Here is a 12987-nt window from a genome sequence, read left to right as displayed (position 1 = left end):
ACCACCAAGTAAGTGTGTGGAGGGTGTGTAAAGGAATAGAGAAGGTGTAAGAAAAATGTAAACCCTTAGGGGACACATTAGAAGCTTCCACTCAACTCAACTGAAATAGGCAGAAAAGGCGTACCTTATCTGAAAAGTAAAAGAAAAGAGTGCGAAGATTTCATTGTAAAACTACGTTACAATATAAATCAGATTTTGGACTTGTAACGTCACCCCACACGCAAGCGTACAATTAAGCGCCGCATTTTAAAAGAGAGCTTTTATTTTGCCAATTTCAGATCAAGTATTGTATGCACCACGGCAGTAAAGTTGTTTTATACTCGGATGCCGTTTTACCCTCCTCGCTTTTGGCTAAGACTTTAAATTCTGCATCCTCGTATAAAATTCAACTTTACTGACTACTATCGGCGAGAAAACTATAGGCATCTGCCTTTGAAGCTTAACAACTCAGTCAAAAAAAATTCTAGCGCAACAAAAATACAGTCATTTAAAATATGAAAGTGTTCTATGTTAATGAGCTTGAAGATGTTTATGTAACAAAATTTTTGTGCTTAGCTGACTGAAAAATGTAAAAAAAAGTAAGGATTTTTGGATACATTGAAGAACAGTCAAGTTTAGAGCATTATTTCTTATACAAGGAGCGATGGAAAAAATTTGAAAAATTCATGAGTATCAGGAAAACTGTTGTAAACCAGCTGCAGTTGATAAATTTAAAAAATAATAAAAATTGTTACTTAAAAGTACAAAAATGTGCAACTATATTATCTTCAGTTCTAATACAGATATTAAAGCGATTCAAACTGCAAACTGTAAGGAATAGGCTCCGTATTTATTTTCAATCACCCGGAAGGACGTGTTAGTCTTCTTTTCTGTAAAAATCGCGATATTTTTAGACTACCACATCCTTACGGGCGATTGAAAATAAATACAGAACCTATTCCTTACAGTTTGCAGTTTGAATCGCTTTAATATCTGTGTTAGAACTGAAAATAATGTAGATGCACATTGTTGTACTTTTAAGTAACAATTTTTATTAGCTAGCATTTTTTTGTCGAGTTGTTAAGCTTCAAAGGCAGATGCCTATAGTTTTCTCGCCGATAATAGGTACATCATGCACTATTAGGCATTAAAATCAATAACTTCAATTTGCTTTTACAGATTTGAGTTTGCAGTTTGGCCAGCGCGGTGAATCAAGCTCACATAATCCTAGTAGACAGCATTCTTCTCCTGGCAGACCTATTCTTGCCAGATCTCAATCTCCTTTGACTGACAAAAGACGTTGCGTTTTTGCCAGAATAAATCCTTCTGGCGGTGCACCTATTTCGCACCAGCACCAGTCAGTGTATCTAATACCTGTAACTTATCCTGACACATATCAGTTTCTAACGAAAAAATATCCAAACGGAGGTTTGCGCTTAATAGAACTGAAAGAGCAACTTGAGTCAGTCATACTTGAGTCCAGTGATGAAATCATTGGTATTGTGGACCATCAGAGGATTTTTCATGGAGTATATGACATAGGTACAGAGCGGGTAAAATTATCAATGAGAACAAATGAAGACGACATTGTTTTTGATAAGATGATAGTTTCCACTGACGAACGCAGCGAATTTCCTGATGGTTATCTAAATCGTTTTCTTGTATTGGTAGGTTTTGTTGATTAATTGATGCGCGATGTAAAATTCGTGATGGCATATCTCTACATTGTATCAAATTTTATATTATGTCTCTGTGATACTTAAATACTTTCACTGATGTTTTAAGAAAATAAAAGTACTGTAGATATATCAGTGAAGTTATTGTTTCAGCCTTTCCTTTGAAAAACTATTTTCAGGAGACCATTTTATGTTATAAATCAGCAGTGACTCTACCAATATTATTCTAGCAATTTGATCGATTTTTTGAAATTGACTCCTACGAATTCCAGCTGCACCTTATCGGTACAAAAAATTTAAACTACGAGAAATAAATTCCAGTAATTAAATATCAATGTACGTGCCTCGAAAGTTCGACCCTGTATGCAGCTAAATCTAATTCCAACAACAGTTTTTTAGAATGTAATATTCTTATCAATCCCAATAGCAAGAAAAATAAGTAGTTACGTGAAATAAGTAAATTAAAATGATCATCTTAATGAAAATGACTTCACAGTTTACAAAAATAATATAGTCCAATGCGCTCAGGAATCATCCTCGTGATGTGGGTTCAACCATTTCGATCTGTTGATCCTTAATTTCTAATTTGTTGAGCTTTTGATTTTGTATTCTTCAACAGATCTCTTGTGTCACTTAGGTAAGTAAAAGTTTGCAGTAAAAATAATAATAATTATAATAAAGTCAGGTCCTCTACTACATCAAAAAACATTTCACCCCTCGCGCTTTATCCTTACACACAGTGGTCGGAAAATCAAAAAAGCTGGCCAAAATATAAGTGTGTTATCAGAATTCTATAATCATTCTGGGTCGCTGATTACGATACGGGATTCAGATTTAAGAAATTCAAAATGGCGAATCCTAAATAACAGACAAATTTAAAAAAAGTAATTTACTATTTTTGAAACTCGGTATGCTTATGTTTTTGAGATCACTGATTACGGTGCTTAACTGAGATTTTTGAAATCTGAAATGGCGGATCCAATATGGCAGAAATTTTTTTGGGAAAATTCATTGAATCTTTTAAGAAATCGGTATACTTACGTTTTCGAGGTCGCTGATTACAATAATGTTTCTCTGACGATGGGTACGCGAAAAAATTTTTTTCATGAGTTTCGCAGATTGATGCACTGTCGGTTAGTTAACTTAAAAGTTACAGAGTCGAGCAATGCCTTATCTGATGACATTTATGTTGATCGTGGTATGCGCAGACACCCAGTTACTTTAAATAACGGGCTATACGCAGAAGCAGAAAAAATGACTCAGAATCCGCGTCTAGAGGAATCCGAAGGTTTTCTGTTTTTAAATCAAAACTTGACACAATTCTACGAATTTTACAACTTCAAACAGTTTACGATCACTTGGGATCACAACTATTGTGACATTGTACGAAAGATGTGATTATAAGTCGATAAGAATTGCAGGAATTTTTTGTTTCCACGTTAAGAGCATAGATAGATAAAAAATAAAGCAGCAGATAAGTAAATATATTCGACTTGCCTCCAGAAACAATTCAGGAACAATACATGGTCGTTCTATAATTTATTTTTGCAAAACAAACTTTTTCAAAATTTTTTTGGTTTCTATTAAGTATACTATTAAGTATATTAAGTATTCTATTAAGTTAAAAACTCAAAGCCAGCTTAAGAGGGGCGAAATAGTCCACTTTGATCAAGTACGCGCATTAGTTTTGCATTATTCTAAGCTCGTTACATGAAAATTAGGAAAAACAAAAATAGTGAGCGTTGTTCAGCTGCAACAGTGGCCGTTAAATGATTGAAGGTACCTCAAAATCTAAAAAACCAGAAGCTCAAAATCCATCAGCATTTTGACCAATAGCAGCCTATATTCCAACATTTTTACATGCCTCACAATTATCATTGCAGATGACTTACATTCTCACTTCGACGAGACATAAAAGATGTAGGATACTAATAGACTCGAGTGGGGAGTTTCATATGGAGACTTTATGAGGCTATTCACTTGGGGTAATCGCTCGAGAGCTGGATCAGCTGCCTGGTTTAAAGCAATATGCCGAAAAAAACAAATTATTTAAAGAAATGACAAGGACATTCTATACGAATCTAGGAATCTATATTCCATTCCTCACCGGGTGAGTCATACCAATTGTTATTTTATATAACTAACTTGCCAAATAATTTAATTATACCGTATCTACTAGAAGAGATAAATCATCTGTTCACTGAATTATTCTATAAAAATGTTCACGTAAAATAAGACCAAGATGATGGTGCCATTTCCAAAACTAAACATTTTTAATCTGATTGATTGGAAATTAAAAGATTCAAAACTAAAATATTGTTATTTAAAAAAGTACAAAGTTTTGAATTTGAATAAATTAAAGTCAAAAAAAATCGAAGTTCAAATACTGTAGGCTAAAACTCCTTCAAAAAGAAAATATTTAAAAGTTGTAGATTTAAAATTGGACAAAGCAGAGTTGAAAAAATTAAAATCGTTGACACGTACATTCTTAAACTTTGTACATTCACAAGCTTCTAAGTTAAACAATATCAACTTTTTTAATTAAGCTGGTTTCAAAATGTAATTTTTACGTTCTCATCTGAATCAGTAGGTATTGGTTTTATGTAAAAATTGTATTTCATTGTCGTCGTTGTCTGAATACGCGATGTAGAAAATTAATGATCCTAAGGTTTTCTGAAAATTCAAATCACAAAATTATTCAATTTTCTTTTAAAATTAATTAACTAAAATTAAATCAAAACACACATAAAAATATTCATTAGGCAAAATATCTTTTCTCGCTTCTTCTAATTGAATATAGTATGATAGAGCCACGGATAATGGTCAAATTTATCATTAATATAAATATTATCCATATAATGTGTTAAATTATTTTCTGGACCAGTTTAACCCAATTTTTTCTACTTTTCTTCGAATAGTGTATAGACCTGGATTAGCTAAGCAAAAATCCAGGAACATTTTATAAATCATGAGAATCATGGAAGAAATTTACAATTTGAAAGCCTTTAAACATATTCCAAGTTTTTCTTTCCTTGTGAAAACAAAATCAAATTTTTCATTCAGTTTTACTAAACAATGGAATTTTTTATTCCCTGATCAGTTATTTTCTATCTGCAAGTTTTTTGTGGAAATTTCCTTAATTTAGGAAGTTATGAAATTCTTCTTTAATATTTCTTTTGCAAATTAAAATTTAGCTTAATATAATTTAATTCGAGTTGATTTAAATTTAATCAACAATATCAAATAAAACATGAAGAATACATTGTTATGAATAAATTACAAAATAAAGTGATCTTCTGTCAATTAAAATTAAATAAAGCAAGGAAAAGTAGATTGGGTGTGTGAGTAATTCAATGTCATCATTTTTAAGAAAAAGAACTTAAAGAAAAATCTTTCTGGAGGTGAAGTAGTCTACGCTTATTGCAATCAACTTCAAATTGTTTGAATAAAGCTGAAAATCTTACGAAATCGCCTACTTTTATTAAACATATCTATTTATCACTAATAATATTTTTGTAACAAATTCAAAATTATATATATGTATATAAAGAAATTAATATATTTTTTCTAAGTATACAATTTTATTATTTTGTTTCAGAAATATGAGAGAGACCAAAAAAAAATTGAAAATTAAACTGTTTTTTGAATAATTAAACTCTTATCTTAAATTAGGGAAAATGAAAATTTGAAAAATTTGTGGGTGATTCTGAACAAACCTATTTAGATTATTACGTTTTCAAAAAAAAAAGAAAAGAAATAATCAGCAAATGTAATGCATTTCAAAAAATTTCCAATATTTGATACATTTGTTTAATAGAAATTGAAATAAATAGACTTCTTTCAAGAAATTAACGTAAAATTCTTCGGACTCAAGTAAAAGAACTCTTAAAATATTCATAAACAAACCCTGCATATTAGAAAGCATCATGAGTTTAGTGTCTCTATTTAAACATTTTTATTTAAGATTGAAAAGACATATATTTTATTCTGAATAGTTTTATGCAATATAAGAAGAAAAGGATTCACGATTAAAACAGATTTCTACACTACTTTACATTTCAGCTCATTAGCTACTAAAATAACCAATGAAAAAAGAGCGATAAAAAAGAAAGTCAACCCAAACAAATTAAGAAATAAATGAAAAATTTAGCTTTTTCCTAGAACATCAACCTTTTGTTTAAACTTTATATTTTGTTGCTAATACATAAGTCAATTGATATATTTTCGAACGAAAATTCAACTCTTTGTTTTGAAAATTTGTCTTTTTGATTTGAAAATTTCACCTATTTTAGTCGAATTTTTATTTTTCTTGGACAAAAATGCAACTGTTTAGTTGAAAATGTAACAAGCTTGTTAAAAAGTCATACTTTTTGGTTCAAAATTCGACTATTTAGCAGAAAATTAACTGAGTGGTTACAATTCTTATTTTGGGATTGGAAAGTGAACTGAAATCTTCTTTGCATGACAATTTAACTATTTCTTTAAATATTTTTTTAGATTTATCTGTTTTAGGAGAAATTCCATCTTTCTGGAATAAAATAGCAACTGTCCGATTGAAAATTCAACCCCCTTTTTTAAGTTTGTTTTTTTAATTTAAAAATTCACCTTCTTTAGAAGAAATCACATCTTTCTTAGATGAAAATGCAACCAGTTGCAACATTTTGCTGAAAAGTCATACTTTTTGGTTGAAATTTCTGCTGCTAAAAGAAAATTTTACTTAAAAATGTATTTACTCTTGAATAAAAATGCAAATTTTTGGTTGAAAATTAAACTATGTTGTTGAAAACTCGTACCTTTTGGTTGTAAATTCTACTAATTTGTTGAAAATATAAGTATTTCGTACAAAAATTACTTTTTGCTTTAAATTTATATTTTGGTGTTGAAAAAAAAACCTAAAATCTTTTCTAGATGGAAGTTTCATTAAAAAAAATTAATTATTTATTGAAAATCCATCTATTTTAGTAAAAATGTCATCTCTCTTGTTAAAATTGAGAATACAACTATTTAGTACAGATTTCAGATATTTAACAAATTGTCATCCTTTTAGGTTGCAAAAATTTGTCTCTTTGGATTGAAAATTCAATTTTTTTCGTAGAAACTTATTTTTTGTAAAAAAAATATTTTGATCGTGAAAATTTAACTGAATTCTTTTATAGCTAAAAATTTATATTTTTAAATGGAAAATTCAATTGTTTTACTATAAATATAATTTTTTTAATGAAAATGCAACTTTTTGGTGAAAAATTCTTCTTCTTTGATAAAGTATGCTCTATTTTGTTTAGAAGATCTAGTTAAATCACTTCGTTCAGATATCATTTTTGCTTAAACATCTATATTTCGAGTTGAAAATTCTTCTTTCTTAGTAACAAAACCATTTTCTTGGTTTGAATTTTTATGTTTCTTTGGGTAAATATGCATTAATTTCGTGAAAAATTAGTTTTTGCATAAAAAATCATATTTTGGTTTAAAAATTCAAGTTTTGTAAAGATAATTCGTCTTTTGGCTTGAAGGCTCAACAGTTTAGATGAACTTTTATTTATTTCTTGTATGAAAATCTTGTTGTGTTAAAAATTCGTCTTTTGGTTTTAAAATTCTTTTTTTACATTCTCATCAGAGAAGGTATTAGATTTGTGTAAAATGTACCCCCCCCCCCCCATTTTTTGTTAGATGTTCACGTTTTGAGACCAAAAATTGCCATAGTTATAGCAGTTACAAAATTCCGAAGCACACACGAAAATGAACATTTTAAGCCAAATAACGCAACATATGACAAAAAGTCGAGAGAAGAAAAATTTTGATTTTGTATGCCCTACAAAATTATCATAACAACAGGTTGAGTTTCGGAAGAACATTCAATTGACAAAGTCTGGATCACTGAGGTTAGGGATATAATTAATAAGAAAAGATTTTTTCAAAAGAATGTGCATTTTTTTTAAAGAGACAATAAAATTACGCGTGTTTTAATGTCGAAGGAGCTTTAACAAAAGATAATTCACAATCACCAGATTACTGTTGTTGATGCTTTGAACTTTAGTTTCAAAAACTCTGTGCACAAGTGTGGGGAATTAAAAAGTCATCTTTTGAAACAAAAAATGTTTATATTTATTTTTTCAATATAATTTATGCTGTTATGCACATGTTTTTCAATAAAATCAAAAATATGATGGTGCAGAAGAAGATTTTTTTTTACATAGTTCAATATATTTTTTTTTAATTTAGTAATTTTAGGTAAAACTACACTGAAAAAAAATTTGCATTGAATCAAGTAGGCTAATTTACTTGGCTGATTTTACTTAAAAGAAGCAAGTATTTGCTTTTTACAAGGGACTGATTTTCTTTAATCAAGAAATTAATAGAATCAGGACAACTATTTGAATCAAGAATATATTTACTCTAAACAAAAAACTATTGAGTTAATTTGTTTCATTATACTGATTTGTGTCAAGTTTAATAAAATATTGAATTAAGGATATTATATTCTCATGATGAGTAACTAAAACTCTAACAAAATTCTTTATCCAAGTAAATTCATATACTCATTTTGACTACTATTTTAATATTATGAGAATTAATATATTGGTCTAAATTAATTTACGTCTTACTGCAAAAGTATCTTATTAAGCTGACATGATATGAAGTTGGTTCTCTTCGCCGCTAACAATTATTTTGAAATTCAATAATATTTATAAAATTCTAAACATTGGTGCATATAATCAGTTTTATTTATGCAAATGTAGATAGGAATTTGCAACTTTGATAAACTACAAACTTTACGCTGACACACAAATCAAATCACTCATAAAACTATTTAAAAAATTATAAGTTTATTGCGTCGGTAAGTTTTTGTTGGCAAGAATTTAAAATTTTCAAATAAATTTTAAAAAGTTTTATTAATTTTTAAAGAATTATGCAAGATTCAAAAGTAATTTCATTCCTAAAATTATTAGAAGGTTATAAATGTACTGCGTCTATACCTTTTTTCGCTGATTATTTGTATGTATTAATCTATTTAAAATTAAATCATTTCGAATTTTTCTAACCGTGAAACATTTTTGTAAATAATAAAAAATAAATATATAATAGCGTGAAATAAAGTTATAAGCCTTAAAAAATGCTTAAAAATACAATTATTACATTTTCTTGATAATTTAAAAAAATGTTTTGCGTTTATAAAGCAAAATATTTAAGGACAAAAATTCAATAAAATTTTTAAAAAGTTTATTAAGAATGCGTTTCATTTTATGAAAGAATGATTAAAAAATTGACATAGAATTTTTTCAAATAAAAGAATTGATAATGCAAGGAGGAAACAAATAAATATTTTCCATACGACCACCGTGAGACTTTATCACTTTTAACCTGCAAGTTCTTGCACCAAACGTTTCTTTACAGAATTATTTTTCCTTCTGATTTCGAAGTATTTTATACTTGAAATAAAAATAAAATATCGAGCACTTTTTTTATAAAGGGTAATATTTAAACTAGAGATCAATTCTTTTTTACATATTTCAAATTATTTTTTTTTTTTGGAATTGTTATTTTAAATTAAAAATTGATTTAAAAAGTACTATAAAAGAATTAAATAAATCGAAAACTGTGTGTTTTACAGAGGTTTTTAATAATCAGAAAATATTTATTTGTCACTGAGATTATTAAAGCATTTTTCAACTCAAAAGTTATGAATTTTTTATAAGCTTTAGATCGTTTTTAAGCGCATTACATTTTTACAGAAAACAGTATTGAACCCTTTGTAAAATAAGTGAAGTTCAATTATTTTTTTGCATATTTTAAAATGTTGTTTTAGGAAAGCAATTTCATATTGAAATCTTAGTAAAAAATGTATGATCAAAGCATTCGATAAATTAAAAATTTGGTAGTTTATGTAAATTTTCTTATAGCAGAACATTCTTTTTTGTCATTGATATTATTAAAGAATTTTTTTACACGCAACTTTTCTTTATTATTCATTACCTCTGCGTCGTTTTTAAGCGTTTTAAATATTTAGAAACAACAAGTATTAAGTCCCTTGTTAAATAAGTGAAACTTACTTCACCTTTTCACACATTTTATATTATTGTTTAAGGAATTTTATTTTTCATTAAAAATTGAGGAAGAGAGTATTATATACAATAAAAGAGTTGAATACATTGAAAACTGCGTATTTTATGGAGAATTTTTGCTTATTGTTTATTACTTTTAGATATTTTATAACATTTTTAAATATATTAAGAAAACAAAAGTATAGAGCCTTTTTGGAAATAAGTAAAATTCACTTCTAAAATTTTTGTAAATCAAAAATGGTAAATTAAAGTCTCTCGAAAATTTTCAAGTATCAACAGAAAGATGTTTTCTTAAAAGAAACATTGAGTTCCACAACGTTCAATTTGAAGATGGTTGAGGCTCACCATAAGACTTTTTACGACACTGCCTTGAAATTCTTACTCGAGATTTTGTCACCGAGATCCAAGTGCTTCGATAGCGAAGTCGGTAGAGCGCGCGGTTAGGACACTGGTTTTTAGGTAGTTTAGGTAGGGTTCGAATCCTCGTGGAGTTCGATTTTTCAGAGATTAAGCGTGCGATTAAATTTTCAAGTAAATAGTGTGCGGGAATTACGTGTCTTAATGATTTAAAAAATGGAGATTATATAACAATAATTTCGAAAATAATTTTTTTTCATTGAGAAATAGTGTTCAGTTGAGGCTCATTCTAGTGATCCCATCATATTCTGACATTAAGAAAATATATTCTTGAAGTGTATCAGAAATGATTTCTTGGAAGTGAACTATGTTCTGCATTTGAATAAATCTCTATATGAAGTAACAAAATAAAGTTTTAGAATAATAAAATGCGATATTCCATCTAAGAATACATATTCTCAGATTAAGAAAATGTACGCTTGTTCCAAGCATGCGGTAGAAAGCATTTATTCCCCCCCCCCCCTCATTTATCGTCTTCATTCGTACCTGCGATTGACTTGAATCAAGTAACATTTACTTGATTCAAGAACAATTTTTTTCAGTGTAAGTGTTCTTCCTGAGAAAATAGTTTTCCGATGCCAATTTGTGATAATATGTTTTTCATCAGTTTTCATCAGTCATATTAAGAAACTTTAATTTCCCTATAGTTTCAATTTAAACATTAAATTTTAATATTCGTTAAATGTTATTGAAGGTATTTAGAAGAATCTTAACATTATTTAAATGTATCTTTAGTGCGGAGTCATTGCCATACCTTGCATAAAAATCAATATAAAAATAACATTTTTTTAAACTTTATTCTCTAGTAGAAATAAATGGTTTGTGAATTGGGCTAGTAATTTAAATCAAATCCTAAAGTTTTTTTATGGCAATTTGAACTCTTTCTTCAGGGACATTTGAAAACATATCTGTCACCTCAAAAGAAACCAAAATGTGATCTAAAGCTCTTATTATATTAGCAGTTAACTCTAAGAAAGTATAAATAATTTTAATCTAGGTTTTTTTCACTTTTTAATAATATTACTCAATAACTATTTTTATTTTTTTATTTGGAGACCCGGTTGTAGAAATAAGTAGTCATAAAGGGTAATCAGTTTTGAGGGCCTTTACAAGGTCGTAGGCTAAGGAAAAATTAGCAGTCGCTGCATCAATATCTTTCAATATTATTACCTACAAGTTTATTAGTTCTCAATCTATCTAAAATTTTGAATGTCTCCTTTTGAGCATATTGATAGGATTATTTGGGAGTAAATATCGGGATATTGAGAACTATATTCATAATTAAAGATGTGCACCATTGTCTAACCTCTATGAATCGCAACTGCTTTCCTCACGTTATCTGATTGAGTAATAATTAATTCTGGATGCTTTAAAAACAATATTTTAATTAAACCTTCAGTCAATTATTTTTCTAACCAGGTTTCTAGATTACCATTGTTTAAATAGTCATTAGAGAAACCCAGATATTGTACTCTAAATTTATAAATTTTATCATCACGATAAACTAGATATCTTCTCAATCTCAAATAAATGTTTTTCAATAATCCTTAAGATTACTTATGCTACGCCTCAAAAGCTACGAATTAAGGCCAGTTTATCTTTTTACATCCTCGATAAATTTCACCTTCAACTAAGATCTTACATTAATCAGAGATTCCGTCTAATAAATTTTACATCATCCAAAATTTTGTTTTGGACTTGTTTTCTGTGCAAATTGTGATTCTTTTTACAAATTTCTTTATTTTAGATCAGAATAAAAATTTGTGTAAGAAGATTTTCTGTTCCAAATCAGAATAATAATTCTCTTAGAAAATCGCACGTACCAAGTGAAAATGGTAATTCCTTTAAAAAAATTCCCTTTTCCCGTGCAGAAATCGCTCGATTTCAAACGTAATACCGATCTGGCCCCGATCGGATTTCCCGATCGGGCCCTAATCGGTAGAACCGTGTGGCCCATACCTGGGCCCGACCGGGCCAGACCGATTTCCTACTGAAACGCCATCTCCATGCGCTCGAAGAACTAGTGCTGCTTGTTTTTTTCTGATAGTGCAGTGAAATTTGTATACATAATATTCGTATAAAATATTCTAGCAATGTTTACGAATGCATAAGGCGAGTAAGCCACGTGTTCAGAGGCACCAAACACCAGTCAGTAGACTTCGAAACCTGTGCAAGGAAGATGAGAGTGAGTGATTGCACTCTGCGGGCTCATTGAAACCTAACCTCAAATAAATTAATAATTAATTATATTGTTTGACGTAAAATTAGTATATTTACCATCAAATGAGTCAAATATTATTATATGATGAAATTGATTAAGTTCTTTTGTTTTCAATTATTATTAAAGAACTCAAGGTTTTTCGATATGTAGAGTTAGAATCATAAAATGTATTGACAAGAATTAGTTACTCAACTGCGTATGCGTCGCATTCGGCATCTAATGGCTTTCGCGCGAAGTTTAAAATGATAAACGAAGTTTTTTTCTTTTTTATTATAAACAATGCAATTTCAACTTATAAAAATGTCCATTAGGTCGAAATGAAATAATAATATAAATTAATTAAATGCATAGTCTGTAAATAATATTTAAAACCACCAGAAATATTTAATTCAAAAATTTTCATTTTTGTTTAAAAGTTGTTTGGTCTATATTTCTAGTTAACCGATTTAAAAAATAAAACGATCTAATAAATGATGGCGCAATTTTTTGGCAAAAAAATTATCTACAACCACCTTCAGTTTTTCAAGAAGTAATGCAATTGACAGAAAATTGAATCTATTTGCAGTAAAATGTTAATAGATCGCAAATCATAGCTTATTTCCCGATGATTTTCTTTGAAAGCATTTGAAAATGT

The sequence above is a fragment of the Belonocnema kinseyi genome, chromosome 1 (genome assembly GCF_010883055.1).
Source record: "Belonocnema kinseyi isolate 2016_QV_RU_SX_M_011 chromosome 1, B_treatae_v1, whole genome shotgun sequence".
Taxonomy (NCBI): Eukaryota; Metazoa; Arthropoda; class Insecta; order Hymenoptera; family Cynipidae; genus Belonocnema; species Belonocnema kinseyi.
This window is presented reverse-complemented; position numbering follows the sequence as displayed.